We start from the raw sequence: 17,818 nt of genomic DNA, 5'->3' as shown, positions 1-17,818 counted from the left end.
TCAAGCATACGCTGCATGGAATAATGGACAGGGCACTTGAGGCAGTACAGAGGCAGGAAGAGGAGGACTTCCTTGCCTCTCAAGGGTCCCTTTATCCAGTGTTCCTGCTGTCCCACCCATCACACAGGAAGAGGAGGAGGAGGAGGAGGCTTGTTTCAGCATGAATGTGGAGCCTGGCACTCAGCATCAGCAGTCTTTTAGGGATGATTTACAGTCCCAAGAAACCCGTGGACTTCTACGTGGCTGGGAGGAGGTGGCTGCGGATCATGTTGTCCTTAGTAACCCAGAGAACTCCGGACCGAATGCCTCAGCTAACCTACGCTGCATGGCCTCCTTGATCCTGCAAAGCCTGTGGAAGGCTCCTCATATTCTTCGGATCAAGGAGAGGGACTATTACTGGCTGGCATTGGTACAAGGGTATGGTTGTGGACCTTATCTTACAGTCGCAGGGGGAGCAGAGGATGAGACATCTCCAGGAGGCCTTGCAGAAAGGTCTGTGCAATGCGTTCCCAGAGACTGGGAGATTACAAACTTCTGGTCCTGGACAACGCGTTGCTGAGACTTCGATCAGTCACAGAAGGAGCGGTGGAGAAGGTGGTCGTCTGACCGATGCGTTCAGACAATTTTTTAGTCCTCAGCCCCAAGGTATGATCGGTTCCAGCAACCATCGCCAGCGTCTGATTTACATGGTGCAGGAATACCTAGGGGCAAGGTCAGACTTGGACACCTTTCCCACCGAAAATCCTCTGGCTTACTGGGTTTTGAGGATGGATCACTGGCCAGAGCTTGCACAGTATGCAATTGAGCTACTGGCATGTCCTGCATCCAGCGATCTTTGGGAACGCACCTTCAGTGCTGCTGGAGGCTTTGTAACCGATCACAGAGTGTGCCTGTCCACCGACTCGGGTGATCGACTGACCTTCATAAAGATGAATCAGTCTTGGATCACCACCAGCTACCAAGCACCTGAAGCTGATGTAACCAAATAATTTTTTTTGAAATGTCACATCCCTTCAAGACTGCCTATCCTGATGCTGAGTGACTGTCCTGTTATGTTGACTAACTATCCTCTTCCTCCTCAATGATCCTGCTTGGAAGAACATTTTTGGTTCTGGGTGATGCCACCAATGGCTAAAGCCCAATTTTTCAGCCCCTGTGGCATGTAATTACAATTTTTGATGCAATACTTTTCTGCAGGGCTCATTCCTGCACTCGAACTAGAGTATCTCGGAGAGGTTGCAGTGTCGTGGCACCAGCACCAGTGCCTAAGGCCCAATTTTTCAGCCCCTGTTTAACAGGGACATGTAATTACAATTTTTGATGCAGCAGGGCTCACTCCCTCACTCCAACTAGAGTATCTGGGAGAGGTTACAGTGTCGTGGCACCAGCAAACAGTGCATAAGGCCCAATTTTTCAGCCCTTGTTTAACAGGGCCATGTAATTACAATTCTTGATAAAATATTTCACAGCAGGGCCCGTTCCTGCGCCCACCAATAGTCACTTTGAGGGCTTATAGTGTTGTGGCAACACTAACACCTTAGGCCTACATTTCTGCAGAGCATATAGGGCAGGCCCCTACTTTCAAACATCCAACTTACAAACGTCTTCTACTTGCAAATGGAAGGAGACAACAGGAAGTGAAATGAAAAAAGACGGATGGCCCAAAAATTATACAGAGAGGGCTACCAATACCATTTTTTTCTCAATGATTTTCATCCGTATTGCTGGAACCAGACATTACATTAAAACCGCAAGCAGTTTTAAATGACATTTTTTCCGTTAAATGTCATTTTGTGCAGGGACTTTTCTAAACACAGGAAACACATGCCACTTCACAGACATACTATAGACACACCCAGGCACGATATTTAAAGGAATATTTCACTTTTTTTCCCACTTGAATCATCATTAAAATCAGTGATCCCGAAAAAACAGCAGTTTTAAAAAAAATTGGTATAGACCCATGTCCCCTGGGGAAGGAGCCGGGTCCCCAAACCCTTTTTTAGGACAATATCTTGCATATTAGTCATTAAAATGAGCACTTTTTATTTTGAACGTTCGAGTCCCATAGACTTCAATGGGGTTCTAAAGTTCGTACGAATTTTCGGTCCGTTCGAAAGTTCTGATGCAAACCAAACCGGGGGGTGTACAGCTCACTCCTGAGATGGAGTGTAGACTATGGACTATAACAGTGGTTCTCAACCCCCTCCTCAAGTACCCCCAGCAGAAAATCTTTTGGGAATTTCTCTTAGATAAAATAGCTGTCCAAAATACCAAGCCATTGACTCTGATTTAAAGCAACTGTGCAAGATAAAGGAAAACCTGCAAACATGGCCTGTTGGGGGTACTTGAGGGCGGGGTTGAGAACCAGCTGCTGGGGGAATATTTTAATTATTTCTTTAGTGCTTTTTTTTTGCATTCTTTGGTATTATATTCATACATGTGTTTGCACTAACTTTCATTCAAGCAGGTGTGTCAGAGGGGCTGAGGATTTTCTTGCAGTCGAGGAACAGAACAGAACAGAGAACCCAAAATACCACTAAAAATCACTAGTTAATTTTTGGTAAAAGCACAATAGTGCTAGACAGTAAACACGGATATATCCTTGATATGGTCACGTCTTCTAGGCTAAGTGTTAATTATCTGAACACGTGGGGCAAAGGGGGGAGGTGGACAGACAAGAACCCTTGTTTGGCCGAGTTTTCATATTTAAAACAGAACTACACTGCTGATCACAATCTGAGCACCACAACCCAAAAATGCTGTTTAATTAAATTTTAGGATTCAAACCAAAAGCCAATCCATCCAGTTTTATTATGCTTAGAAATAATTTTAAAAAACACCCCCCCCCCCCCCCCCTCTATCCCTATGTGCTAATGTTAGCAGCATAAGGTTTCAAAATGATCAATGTAGATTAAGGCTGAGTTCACTGGAAATGGACAGCTGCCAGAGGGCTTTACATCTCCAGCAGCTGCCTGCTCCCGACTGCGGTAAGGGTGCAGCGTGGTACACAATTCAGCGATCACACGGCTCAATTTTTTTTTGCTTTGTACAAACTTTATTTGAAGTGTATAAAATTTACACTTCATTCGGCTATACAGCAGCCTCATGTTTTGCACTGCTGAACAGTGCCATGCGATCCTGTACAGTGCGCTGCAATAAAATACTTTCTGCAGTGTGAACGGCACACAATTGTTTTCTGTGTTTCCTTGCTGTGACAGGTGTTTTACAATGCTGTAAAACATCTGCCACTGCACAATGTGTGAATTACCCCTAAAGCCCCGTACACACGATCGGAAATCCCACCAGCAAAAGTCCGATGAGAGCTTTTGGTCGGAAATTCTGACAGTTTGCACGCTCCATCGGAGCTTGAGAGCAGGTTCTCTATTTTTCCAAAGGAAAAAGTTCCGAACGAAAATTACAATCGTCTGTAGTAATTCCGACGTGCATAATTCCTATGCATGCTTGGAAACAATTTGACGCATGCTTGGAAGCATTGAACTTCATTTTATCGGCTCATCGTAGTGTTGTACGTCACCGCGTTCTTGACGATCGAAAGTTCAGAGAACTTTTGTGTGACCGTGTGTTGAGCGGAATTCCGTCGGAAAAACCATCCAAGATTTTTCAGACGAAAACTCAGATTGTGTGTATAAGAAAGTGACGTTCTGCTTTAACTGACCTGCATATTAATACCTTACCAGTACCATAAATTTGTTCTCTACTGAAACATTACATACCGTATGTAAAATATATAGTTGGACATACTCACCATCATTGCTTCGGTCAGGTTCACTATAGATTGATGCCCAGGAAAACAGTGAGAAGATAATGAAAGCCAGTAATATAAATGCTATTTCTAGATTGGTGAATGGCAGCTCCATGAATTAGTCGCAAGTCTTTATCTGAAATGGAAGAGAAGTTATGTGCTAATGAACCCGAGGAAAGTCAATATACTATTCCCAACAGAACATTTAATTAATGTGTATTGTTAGACATTTATCAGCTTATTTGATAAGACAATGAAAAGAACAATGATGATGGGTAAGGTGCAGTAAATAATAGCAGCCAATCAAGTGTCATCATTGTGTTCACTAGACTACAGTAAGCACAAAATGCACACATGGGGAAAAAATCCCTGGGTTATACTCTGAAGAAGATATATATCCTAGATTGCAAGCTCTATCAAGCAGGGCCCTCTGAATTCTCCTTTGTTGAATTGTATTGTAACTGTACTGTCTGCCCCATGTTGTAAAGCATTGCACAAACTGTTAGCACTATATAAATCCTCTTTAATAATAATAATAATTAAAAAAAATATATATGTATATATATATATATATATATATATATATACAGTGCCTTGAAAAGGTATTCACACCCCCTGATATTTTCCACATTTTGTCATGCTACAACCAAATACATAAATGTATTTTATTGGGATTTTATGTAATAGACCAACACAAAGTGGCACATAAATGTGAAGTGGAAAGAAAAATGATAAATGGTTTTCAACATTTTTTACAAATAAATATATGAAAAGTGTGCATTTGTTTTCAGCCTCCTTTACTCGGATACCCCTAACTAAAATCTAGTGGAACCAATTGCGTTCAGAAGGCACCCAATTAGTAAATTAAGTCCACCTGTGTGTAATTTAAGTTTCAGTATAAATACAGCTGTTCTGTGAAGCCCTCAGTGGTTTGTTAGAGAACCTAAGTGAACAAACATAAAGGCCAAGGAACACACCAGACAGGTCAGGGGTGGAGAAGTTTAAAGCAGAGTTAGGTTATAAAAAAACAATCACAAGCTTTGAACATCTCATGGAGCACTGCTCAATCCATCATCCAAAAATAGAAAGAGTATGGACAACTGCAAACCTACTAAGACCTGGCTGTCCACCTAAACTAACAGGCCAGGCAAAGAGAGCATTCATCAGAGAAGCAGCCAAGAGGCGTATGGTAACTCTGGAGGAGCTGCAGAGATAAACAGTTCAGATGGGAAAATCTGTCTTAGTCGTGCACTCCACAAATCTGGCCTTTAAGGAAGAGTGGCAAGAAGAAAGCCATTGTTGAGTGAAAGCCATAAGAAGTCCTGTTTGCAGTTTGTGAGAAGTCATGTGAGGGACACAGCAAACATGTGAAAGAAGGTGCTCTGGTCAGATGAGACCAAAATTGAACTTTTTGCCCTAAAAGCAAAATGCTGTGTGTGGCAGAAAACTAACACTGTACATCCCCCTGAACACAACATCGCCACTGTGAAACATGGTGGTAGCAGCATCATGTTGTGGGGATGCTTTTCTTCAGCAGGAACAGGGAAGCTGGTCAGAGTTGATGGGAAGATGGATGGAGCCAAATACAGGGCAATCTTAGAAGAAGACCTGTTAGAGTCTGCAAGAGACTGGAGACTGGGGTGGAGGTTCAACTTCTAGCAGGACAACGACCCTAAACATACAGCCAGAGCTACAATGGAATGGTTTAGTTTAACCACTAGCTCACGGTGATGTACATCAGCACAATGGCACAGCTGGGCAAATGGCCGTACAGATATGTCCCCTTTAAATTGTGGCACTGTGGGCGCCACGCCACGTACTCCATGACCGTGCCCGTGGGTCCCGCAGACTCGATGTCTGTGGGGGGCCTACAATCTTGTTACGGAGCAGAATGATGGGGAGATGCTTTTGTAAACAAGCCTAGTGACATGACAGGGATCTACTGCTCCCTGTCATCAGGAGCAGTGATCGCTGTCATGACAGTGGTAGCCCATCCCCCCCACAGTTATAACACCTCCCTAGGACACACTTAACCCCTTAACCCCTTCCCTGCCAGTGTCATTTACACAGTAATCAGTGCATTTTTATAGAACTGATCACTATATAAATGACAATGGTTCCAAAATGCTGTCAAAAGTGTCTGATGTGTCCGCCATAATGTCGCAGTCATGATAAAAATGGCAGATCGCCGCCATTATGAATAAAAAAAAAATTATAATAAAAATGCCATAAATCTATTCCCTATTTTGTAGACAATATAACTTTTGCACAAACCAATCAATTTACGCTTATTGCAGTTTTTTTTACCAAAAATATATAGAAGAATACATATCGGCCTAAATTGAGAAAGAAATTTGTTTCCTTATATATTTTGTGGGGATATTTATTATAGCAAAAAGTAAAAAAAATTGCTTATTTTTCAAAAAATTATTTTTTTGTTTATAACGCAAAAAAATAAAAACGGCAGGGGTGATAAAATACCACCAAAAGAAAGCTCTATTTGTGGGAAAAAAAAGGACTTCAATTTTGTTTGAGTGCAACGTCTCACGACCGCGCAATTGTTAGTTAAAGCAACGCAGTGCCGCATCACATAAAGTGCTCTGGCCAGGAAGGGGGTAAATCCTTCTGGGGATGAAGTGGTTAAAGCATATTCATTCGTTACAATGGCCCAGTCAAAGTCCAGACCTAAATCCAATTGAGAATCTGTGGCAAGACTTGAAAATTGCTGTTCACAGATACTCTCCATCCAATCTGACAGAACTTGAGCTATTTTGAAAAGAAGAATGGGCAAAAATGTCACTCTCTAGATGTGTAAAGCTGTAATGCCGCATACACATGACCGGACTTTCCGGCAGAAAAGGTCCGCCAGTCTTCCCGACGGACTTTCGATGGAGTTATGACGGGCTTCCGAACAAACGCACTTTCCCACACACGAATGGACTAAAGTCTGTTCGAAACTCAGTTAGTTTTGAATGTGATGAGGTACGATGGGACTAGAAAAGGAAGTTCAATAGGCAGTAGCTAATAGCTGCCTGTGCATCGTATCTGGTCTGTCAGACCAGCTTCCAGACAAACGGTTTTCCCGATAGGATTGGATTCCGTCGGACAGATTTGAAACATGTTCTATTTCTGGGTCCATCTGAATTTTTTAAAGAAAACGATCGGACTATCCCACACATGATCGGACTATCCGACAGAAAGATTCCGTCTGACCTATTCTGCCGTAAAAGTTCGGTCGTGTGTACGCGGCATTAGGGACATATCCAAAAACACTTGCAGCTGTAATTGCAGTGAAAGGTGGTTCTACAACGTATTGATTCAGGGGGGCTGAATACAAATGCACACCACACTATTCACATATTTATTTGTAAAACATTTTGAAAACCATTTATCATTTTCCTTCCACTTTGTGTTGGTGTATCACATAAAATCCTAATAAAATACATTTAAGTTTTTGGTTGTAACATGACAAAATGTGGAAAGTTTCAAGGGGTATGAATACTTTTCCAAGGCACTGTATTTTATTATGTATTGCAATCCAACTTTAACTAGTCACCATACATTTCCAAAGTGGTTTCTGTTATGGAGTCGCAGCCTTTAGTCATAGGTTAACCCCTGCACTACTACATTACCGTCATTGACGCTTAGAGCAGTCATAGCACAAAGTCAGGTACATTATGTCCAGCATGATGCTTGTAATAAACTAGGATTCACAAACATTCCGAGAAGCACAACTCTGTGGCTTCTAGATCAGCAACTAAACAGATATAAATTTTGCATGTTAATATCTGTACCTATACGTTTAGTAGAATACAATATTTGCCTTCTGTGTTATTTGTATGGAAATAAACACAAAACCAGATTTTTACCTTTGTATTATAAGGTATTTCTAAGTTGGTATAATCGGTGTACATGGCAGTCTTAGGCAGCATTGTCTTCTGTGTAGCAGAGCAGATTTGATGCAGTTCATGGTTATTGTAGTAGCTGGTAACACCCGTGTTGTTGGAATGCTGTAAAACCAGCAGGTAATCTACGTTCTGTCTAATATAAGATCACACTAAGGGCGGGACAGTGATACAGGATACATACATCCGGTTATACAGGATATCAAATAAACAAAGCCACAATTAAAATGTCATACAACATAAGAGACACAATCTTATAATTTCCTGATAAATAGTTTATTTTTATTTTAACACGTGAATAGTTTTAAAAGCTTTTAAAGGATAACACATGGTCTATTTTTAGTCATTAAAGAAAATGTTTCCAATGTAAGGATAGTTGCCGTCGTCTGTCCAATGTATATGTTCTTTTTTTGTCCAGCCACTACCTATTACCCTTGCTATAAAGTTGCTCTAGGCTATGTGAGACCAGACTTTCTAATGCTGCGTACACACGATTGGAATTTTGGTCGGAAAAAGCTCTGATGGTTTTCCCAACGGGATTTCGCTTAAGCTGTCTTGCATACACACAGTCACACCAAATTCCGACCGCCAAGAACACGTTGACGTACAACACGTACGACGGGACTAGAAAAAGGAAGTTCAATACCCAGTAGCCAATAGCTTCCATCTCGTTGTTGAATCTGAGCATGCGTGAGTTTTTGTGCGTCGGAAATTGCATGATCGGAATTTCCGATATAAACTTTTTCCGTCTGAAAAATTGAGAACCTGCTCTCATGCCCGCACACACAATCAGAATTTTGGTCGGAAAAAGCACTGATGGTTTTCCCGACGGAATTCCGACGGGATTTCGCTCAAGCTGTCTTGCATACACACGGTCACATCAAATTCCGACCGTCAAGAACGTGGTGCCGTACAACGCGTACGACGGGATGCAAGAGTTTTTGCGCATCAGAGTTGCATACACACGATCGGAATTTCCAATAGAAACTAGAAGAGAACCTGCTCTCAATCTTTTGCTGGCGGAAATTCGGCCAGCGAATTTCCGATAGAGCATACACACGGTCCCATTTTCCGACGAAAAGCTCTCATCTGTCTTTTGCTGGCCGAAATTCCGACCATGTGTACGTGGCATCAATCTTTTGCTGGCCGAATTTCCGCCAGCAAAATTTCGATGGAACATACACACAGTCGCATTTTCTGATGAAAAGCTCTCATCGGTCTTTTGCTGGTTGAAATTCCGACTGTGTGTATGTGGCATTAGACTACTTTCACACTGCTCCGTTGGAAAAACACAGCAAAAGCGTTATGCATATGCTTTTTTGGTGAGTTTTTGCCATGGTTTTGCTGCGTTGTGTTTTTGATAAATTTTTTGCTTGCTGTGTTGTGTTTTTGCTAAGTTTTTGATTCAGCTTACATTCATTTCAATGAGGAAGTGCGTTTTTGGTGCATTTTTTTTTTAACTGAACAAATATACACCAAAAATGCAGCAAGCAGGACTTTTAAAAACGCAACTGTGCCGTGTGAAGAGTTCCACATGATTTAACCACTCCCCCCCCCCGCCGTATAGTAAATTGACGGCAGGTAGGATGGAGTCTCTCTCTGGGATGACGTCATATGGTGGTGCCCCAGAACCGCCACTCTTGCGTGCCCAGGGGGCGGGCAGTGCGGCGATTGTGGCAGTGGCTTGTTCCTAGGACACGGGGCGCCCTGATCTCAGTAAAGAGCTGATCACGCGGCTCTTTACCTATGTAAACAAGGAAGTGCCTAGGTCACATGTAAACAAGTAAGTGTCGTTTATTGGCTCTTCTCGGCTCACACTGACAGAGTATGTGGCGAGGAGAGACAATCAGTGATGATTACAGCCCCAGCAGTTCCCATCAGCGGAACCAATCAGTGCCCATCAGTGACACCAATAAGTGTCCATTGGTGTCTGTTCATCAGTGCAACCCATCAAGACCGCCAATCAGTGCCGCCTATCCGTGACCATCAATGCCACCTATCAGTGCCGTATTTCATTGCCCATCGGGGAAGCTTATTAGTGCCTCCTCATCAGTGCCACCCAGGGCTGGTGCAAAGATTTTTGGCACCCTAGGCGATACCTAATTTTGCCGCCTCCATTGTCTCTACCTTTGACTCCACCCCCTTTGCCTTGTCCATGTGACAGGAGGCAGCGCTATACAGGAAGCATTGGCTTTGCTTCCTCTAGCGCTGGGACTCCATTGCTGTGATGCGCTTCTAATTACACCACCGGTCGGACGGAGCAGCTGCCTGGGACTGAGTTAGTTACATGCTGCAGCCTGCAGAGCATACAGACGTGGAGGAAAATCAGCAGCCAGGCGCCCCTAGGCAGAATTGCGCCCTAGGCGGTTGCCTAGTTTGCCTAGTGGTAGCACCGGCTCTGGTGCCACCTAATCCATGCCCTTCAGTGCCGCCTCATCAGTGCCCATCAGTGCAGCCTCATCAGAGCACCACAGTGAAGGAGAAAAATTACTTATTTACAAACTTTACTGACAGAAACTAAGAAAAACTTTTTTTGTTTTTTAGCAAAAAATAAAAAAACCCAGCAGTGATTAAATACCACCAAAAGAATGCTCTATTTGTGTGAAAAAAATGATAACATTTAATTTGGCTACAGTGTTGACCGAATTGTTATTCAAAGTGCGACAGCACTGAACACTTAAAATTGGCCTTGGCAGGAAGGGGGTAAAAGTGTCCAGTAGACAAGTGGTTAAAAGATGCATTTTTCAGGTATTTTTCCTTTTTCGCTTTTTTTAACCAAACAGAAACTTATTGGTGTGAAAGCAGCCCAAGTCTACAATTTATTTCTCTATGTGGTCTCTACCACACATCTGGACATATATCAGATCTCTTGAGAAACTCTGTCCCACCTAAATACCTACTGATCTCCCCCAAGCATGAAACTGTCAGATGCTTGTTTCTGGGTTGCTATGAATGTGAGCAGGAAATGAGAATGGTATGACGGAGACACTATTTCCAGCCCTCTGGAAGCTTAAAGTGTCTTGTTTTTTTTGTTTTTTTTTCATTTGTAAATAACAAACATGTTATACTTACCTTCTCAGTGTTGTGGTTTTGCACAGAGCAGCACAAATCTTCCTCTTCTCGGGTCCCTCTTTGGCGCTTCTGGCCCCTTCCCCCCGCTGAGTGCCCCCATAGCAAGCAGCTTGCTATGGGGGCACCCAAGCCGCTGCTCTGTTTGTCCATTCAGACACAGAGCCACGGCCTGGCCCTACCCCCTCTCTCTCTCCTCATTGGCTCACTTACTTTGATTGACAGCAGCAGGAGCAAATTGCCCTCTGCTGCTGTTTTAGCCAATAAGGAGGAGAATAAGGAGAATAACGAGTTTTTGCCAGTCGAGTCTCTTGTGCAACATTGCTGGATCTATATGGGCTCGGGAAAGTATTGGGAGGGCTGGGGCGGGCTGGTGCACACAGAAGGTTTTTAAGATAAAAAAAACCTTCTTTCTTTACAACCACTAAACACAACCACTAAATTCTGGTTTAAAAAAAAATATCTATTTAAGTACGTATTCTTAAAATGGAGCTCCACCCAAAAGAAGCTCTGCTTATTTGTCTCCTCTTCCACTCCTCTGCCACATTTGGCACCTTTTTGGGGGGGGGCGGAGGTAGAGGGTACCTGGTTTTGATAGGCACCTGCTGTCACTTCTGGGTCACTTTGCCGTTTCTAACTCATACAAAAGTTCCCCCCCCCCCTCCTTCCATTGGGCCATTCACAAAGCGCAGCGTGCTTCGCGCATGCGCAGGAGGGAACAGGCTGTGAAGCTCCAGGCCTTCACTGCTGGCTTCCCTTACCTGAAATGTCGACGGTGGCACCCGAGACACAATTGAAAAATCGTCTTGGATAAAGACACTGCTGGATTTGTGGACAGGTACTGTAAGTGTCCCAATATTAAAAGTCAGCAGTTACAGTATTTGTAGGTGCTGATTTAATTTTTTTCTGACAGAGCCTGAAGCTCCACTTTACCTCAAAAAATTACCTTCTGTTGCTCTCATCCTCCTCCAATCCTCCTAATTCATTTTTTTGCTGCTGTGATCCCACTTTTTGTTAGAGGGTGGCAATGTTTATTCTCCATGGTCCTGCTGTATGTAGGAACGTAGCAAACCTCTCTTGCTCACTCCTGAGATGGACTAGGGCCTATGGATGCTTGAGAGGGGATATTATTTCAATATACAAATACCATACTGGTGACCCCACAATTGGGATAAAACTTTTTTGCAGGAGGGAGTTTAACAAGACTCGTGGCCACTCATTAAAATTAGAAGAAAAGAGGTTTAACCTTAAACTATGTAGAGGGTTCTTTACTGTAAGAGAGGTAAGGATGTGGAATTCCCTTCCACAGGCAGTGGTCTCAGCGGGGGGCAACAATAGTTTCATGAAACTATTAGATAAGCACCTGAACGACTGCAACATACAGGGATATACAATGTAATACTGACATATAATCACACACGTAGGTTGGACTTGTGTCTTTTTTCAACCTCACCTACTATGTAACTATGTAACCAGGGCCGTCTTTAATATTGATTGGACCCTGGGTAAAACCTTTCTTGGGGCCCCCTCCTCCATGCAGTTTCACTCTCCACCTGCTCTCAGACATACAATAAATAGCAGCTAGACTCAAAATCAGTTTACTGAATCAGATCAGGCAGTTATTGCAATTGCAATCGCTCACTGACTGGTTTCTAGAGGTTACAGAACATATTACAGCTCACTGGTTATTTGCTTGAAGTTACAGCACATGATTTCTGCTTGTTGATTGGTTGCTAGAGATTACTGTGGATATGACCTCAGGGGGGCATGATATACAGTACATATCAATCCTGCCGGCCGCCTCTATTTACATACGAATGCCGGTAATTTACATGTAAACACAGGGTCTGCAGGTGAGTCATTTGTACACAACAATAGGGCAGAGCTGGGCAGCATTAGTAGCAGCACTTCACACTGAGATATTGGGACACAGCACAGGACTAAAACCTGAAGGGGCGAGGAAATTTAAACCAGTATAGTTGGCAAGTATGAAGCAGCTTCTTTAGGCCCCACAACAATGACAGGCCCCAGGGCAGCTGCCCCTTTTGCCCTGCCTTAAAAACGGCCCTATATGTAACTATGTGACTATGGGTGCTCAACCTGTGGCCCTACAGCTGTTGTGGAACTACAAGTCCTATGAGCCATTGCAAGCTACTGACAGTTACAAGCATGAGTCCCATCTGGAGGGCCACAGGTTGGGCATCCATGGACTATGGGATGTGTAGTGTGCACAGAGCGGTGTACATGGCTGCAAATAACATGCACTGCTGGTTCCAAACAAGCTGAACGGATGGGGAAAAGCAAAAGTTCAGGAGCTCAGACAGGATATTACAAAAAGGCAGAAAATACAGTAAGAAACTATTTATTGTAACATAGATTACAGCCAGGGTTGGCAACCCGTTGATCGCAGGCTTACCACGGGTAAGTGACAGGTAGACTGGGAATGGGTCTGCACCGCTGACCCCCACCTTCTCTCTCTCTACCCTTAGCCTCCCTTGCTGAGCCTTCGAACCTCCTCACTCTCCCCCCCCCCCGCCTCCGCCACTGTCATCAATGAACAGTGAGGAGCGAGAGCCAGCACAGCTCAGGATGCAGGTCAGGGGGGAGGAGTCGGCCAAGTTAACATTTCAAGTTAACTTGCAAGTGATTGGTTGCTAGGTCCTAAGCAACCAATCACCAGCTTGTTAATATGAAAAGTCACTCTGCCAGCTCCCGCCCCTCCCCCTATGCAGAATTGTGCTGCCTCTTGGTCTCCTGTGTGCACAGGTAGGATGCTATGGGGGGGAGAGGACACTACTGTGTGTGTGTGTGTGTGTGTGTGTGTGAGGGCGGGGTGGTGTGAAGGGGGCGGTGGAGACTGTGATGGACAGGGCCACCCCCATAGCAGTGTCCTCTACCACACTTCACATGATCCTCCCCCCCAATCCCTGTACTGTGAGCCGAATGCTCTCCTGAACCCTGCATTCTGAGTGCAACATACTCCTGAACCCTGTATCCGTGTACAGAGCAAGTCCCAGCATTCTGCAGCTAGATCCGGGATCCTCCTATGTGTCTACCCACTGAAAGTCCGGAGGAGGAAGTGGAATGTGGAGATGCTAAACACTATTGAACACCAGTGTATGGCGGGGGGGGGGGGGGGGGGGCGAGTAGAATGGCACTGCCACTAACCATCAATGTGAAGGGGAGAGTTTGAGACCATAGTTGAGGGTTATTATTGCTGCAACTGACACCATAGTTGGGGGTTATTATTGCAGCCACTGAAACCATAGTTGGGGGTTATTACTGCTGCTACTGACCCCAATGCTGAAGGTTATTATGGCGGCCACTGACACTAATGCTGGAGTTTATTATTGCGACCAGGCACCAATGCTGGGAGTCAAAATTCCAGCCCCTGACACCAGTGCTGGGTTTATTATTCCAGCCACTGACACCAATGCTGAACTTTATTATTCCAGCCACTGACACCAGTGCTGGGGTTTATTATTGCAGCCACTGACACCAATGCTGGGGGTTATTATTCCACCCACTGACATCAATGCTGGAGTTTATTATTCCATCCACTGACACCAACACTGGGGGTTATTATTGTAGCCACTAACACCAATGTAGGGGTTTAATAATATTGTGGCCACTGACACCAATGCTGGAGTTTATTATTGCTGCCACTGACACCATTGCTGGGGGTTATTATTCCATCCCCATCAACACAGTCAGTTTCGATAAGAGAATTACTCCCACAGTGCTACTGTGTTCTGCCGGAAGGGAGTCTTTCCAGTCGGCAAAACACAATGATCACTGCTAATGACTATATGTACCAGCAGACCAGGCTTTTGACACTCCTACCTGTTTTATGTGGGTGCAGTATATCCTTTAGAATGAGATTTATAGTATGTCGCATCTAGATAAGTTAGTAATATTACTAGTAGTATTAGTAATATCATTACTAATATTACTCATATTATCAGAAATCATATTAGTAAATAAGGAAAATGGTACATTCTGCCGAGGATTTTTCCAATTTATTCACAGCAGAAAGCTAAAATAACAAAGCCACAAAATAATAGGCATATAATCTGTTATTAATAAACTATTAATGTCTAAACCTCTGGCAGCTAAAGTGAGTACACCCCTAACTGAAAATGTCCAAATTGGGCCCACAGTGTCAATATTTTGTGTGGCCACCATTATTTTCCAGCACTGTCTTAACCCTCTTGGGCATGGAGTTCACCAGACCTTCATAGGTTGTCACTGGAGTGCTATTTCACTCCTTCATAATGACAGAGCTGGTGGATGTTAGAGACCTTGCACTCCTCCACCTTTGGTTTGAGGATGCCCCACAGATGCTCAATAGGGTTTAAGTCTGCAGACATGCTTGGCCAGTCCATCACCTTTACCCTCAGCTTCTTTAGCAAGGCAGTGGTCGTCTTGGAGGTGTGTTTGGGCTTGTTATCATGTTGGAATATTGTCCTGTGGCCCAGTCTCCGAAGGGAGTGGACCATGCTCTGCTTCAGTATGTCGCAGTACATGTTGGCATTCATGGTTCCCTCAATGAACTATAGCTTCCCATTCCCGGAAGCACTTATGCAGCCCCAGACCATGACACTCCCACCACCATGCTTGACTGTAGGCAAGACTCACTTGTCTTTGTACTGCTCACCTGGTTGCCACCATACATGCTTGACACCATTTGAACCAAATACGTTTATCTTGGTCTCATCAGACCACAGGACGTGGTTCCAGTAATCCATGTTCTTAATCTGCTTATCTTCAGCAAACCATTTGCAGGCTTTTCTTGTGCATTATCTTTAGAAGATGGGATGATAGCCATGCAGACCAACTTGATGCAGTGTGCGGCGTATGGTCTGAGCACTGACAGGCTGACCCCCCCCCCCACCCCTTCAACCTCTACAGCAATGCTGGCAGCACTTATACATCTATTTCCTAAAGACAACCTCTGGATATGACGTTAAGCACGTACACGTAACTTCTTTGGTCGACCATAGCAAGGCCTATTCTGAGTGAAACCTGTCCTGTCAAACTGCTGTATGGTTTTGGCTACCATGCTACAGCTCAGTTTCAGGGTCTTGACAAACTTCTTATAGCCTAGTCCATCTTTATGTAGAGCAACAATTCTTTTTTTAGATCCTTTAGAGAGTTCTTTGCCATGAGGTGCCATGTTGAACTTCCAGTGACCAGTATGAGAGAGTGAGAGCGAAAACACCAAATTTAATCACACAAAGAGTCACATGACACCGGGGGGAGGAAAAATGTCTGATTGGGCCCAATTTGGACATTTTCAGTTAGGGGTGTACTCACTTTTGTTGCCATCGGTTTAGACATTAGCTGAGTGTTGAGTTATTTTGAGGGAATAGCAAATTTACACTGTTATACAAGCTGTACACTCACTACTTTACATTGTAGCAAAGTGTAATTTCTTCAGTGTTGTCACATGAAAAGATATAATAAAATATTTACAAAACAGTAGGGGTTGTGCTCACTTTTGTGAGATACTGTAGATACACAAGAGGGTGTGAACTTCTCTGTAATAATAAAATTTTCCCTGATGTTGAGATTCCACATTCCACATTAGACACATAGGATGTGGCACATTCTACAGAAAACAAAATTTCTATAAGCAACACTCTATTTCCTGGAACCCTGAGACTAGACTCTGGATCCGCCCCTGCACTGGGGGTTATTATTGTAGCCACTAACACCAATGCAGGGGTTTAATAATATTGTGGCCATTGACACCATTGCTGGAGTTTATTATAGCGGCCACTGGCACCAATGCTGGGGGGTAATATTACAGCCACGGACACCAACACTGGGGTTTAATATTGCTGCCACTGACACCAATGCTGGAGTTTATTATTGTGGCCCCTGACACCAATGCTAGGGGTTATTATTCCAGCCACTGACACCAATGCTGGGGGTTATTCCAGACATTGACACCAATGCTGGGGGTTATTATTATAGCCACAGAAACATACATTTGTACATAATATAACGGTACTAACATTTATAGGTAAAGTTGATCCAGGGAATATCAAATTGCCTCTCAGGGGATCAGAAAGGTATTTTTTCCCCTGCTGGGGAAAATTGGATCATGCTTTGCTGGGTTTTTTGCCTTCCCCTGGATCAACTGTGGATACAGGATTGTGTATGTGGGATACATTTATTATTATTGGTTGAACTAGATGGACTTATGTCTTTTTTCAACCTGACTAACTATGTAACTATGTAAGAAACCAGTGCGGGGGGGGGGGTTATTAGTAGAAGGTTATTATTAATGCTACTCATCCCAATGCCAAGGGTTATTATGGCAGCCCCTGGCACTATACTTACTTTGTTAGTCTGGTTGAAAAAGACACACAAGTCCATCTAGTTCAACCTATACTGAGAGTTATTATTGCGGCTACAGAAACCAAGTACTGGGGGTTGCTATCGCAGCCACTGACACCATAGTTGGGGGTTATTATTGTGGCCATTGACACTGATACTGGGAGTTATTAAAGTGGCCAGGGAAAGCAGAATAAAAAATAATCAAGAAAAAAAGTTTTGATTAATGCTATATATCATATAATACCATAAATACTACCAATTACAGTGTGTAACAAAAAATACAAATACTGCCTCCTTAGCATATAAGTTGCTCCAATAGAACAGCCATGTATTGCATAATGCTAAATAAGCAAAATAGTGTTCTTTTTCTGATATTTTGAAGGACGGTAATACAATTTCTATGTATTTTTTCCAGGAGAAAACTATAAACCCAAATATATTTATATAGAACAATAATATAGAAAAATATAAAGAAAAACACTACAATAATGGTAGCAATGCTAAAAGAAATGTAAAACAATATTAATGCATTTTCATTGCATTGTCCAATCTGCCATCTTGCCTTTCTATTAAGACCATGACATTTTTTACTTAATATTAATTTTTTTTTTTTTTTTTTTTTTTTTTTAGGTAACAGGCTGTACTTACTATACTCAATAGCTGTAGTTCAGATTTACTAGCTTTCTAACTTTTGTCCTTAAGGTATATTCCTGGCACTTTAAAGCAATTAAAT

General features: G+C 43.2%; 1 long non-coding RNA gene across 1 annotated transcript in view; it reads right to left on the bottom strand.

Annotated features, from left to right (window-relative positions):
• The window catches only part of LOC143975125 (uncharacterized), a 36,308-nt gene extending 32,406 nt beyond the window's left edge, over positions 1-3,902 (bottom strand). Inside the window, exon 1 of the long non-coding RNA XR_013272330.1 lies at positions 3,770-3,902. This is a non-coding gene — a long non-coding RNA (uncharacterized LOC143975125). The remainder of the gene's footprint in view (positions 1-3,769) is intronic.
• Between the last annotated feature and the right edge of the window lie 13,916 nt (positions 3,903-17,818).

This window comes from Lithobates pipiens, unplaced genomic scaffold (assembly GCF_037356315.1).
Source record: "Lithobates pipiens isolate NorthernLeopardFrog02 unplaced genomic scaffold, aLitPip1_a1.2 Scaffold_13, whole genome shotgun sequence".
Lineage (NCBI taxonomy): Eukaryota > Metazoa > Chordata > Amphibia > Anura > Ranidae > Lithobates > Lithobates pipiens.
Note: the sequence above shows the minus strand (reverse complement) of the source record. Positions and strands in the feature narration are given on the sequence as shown.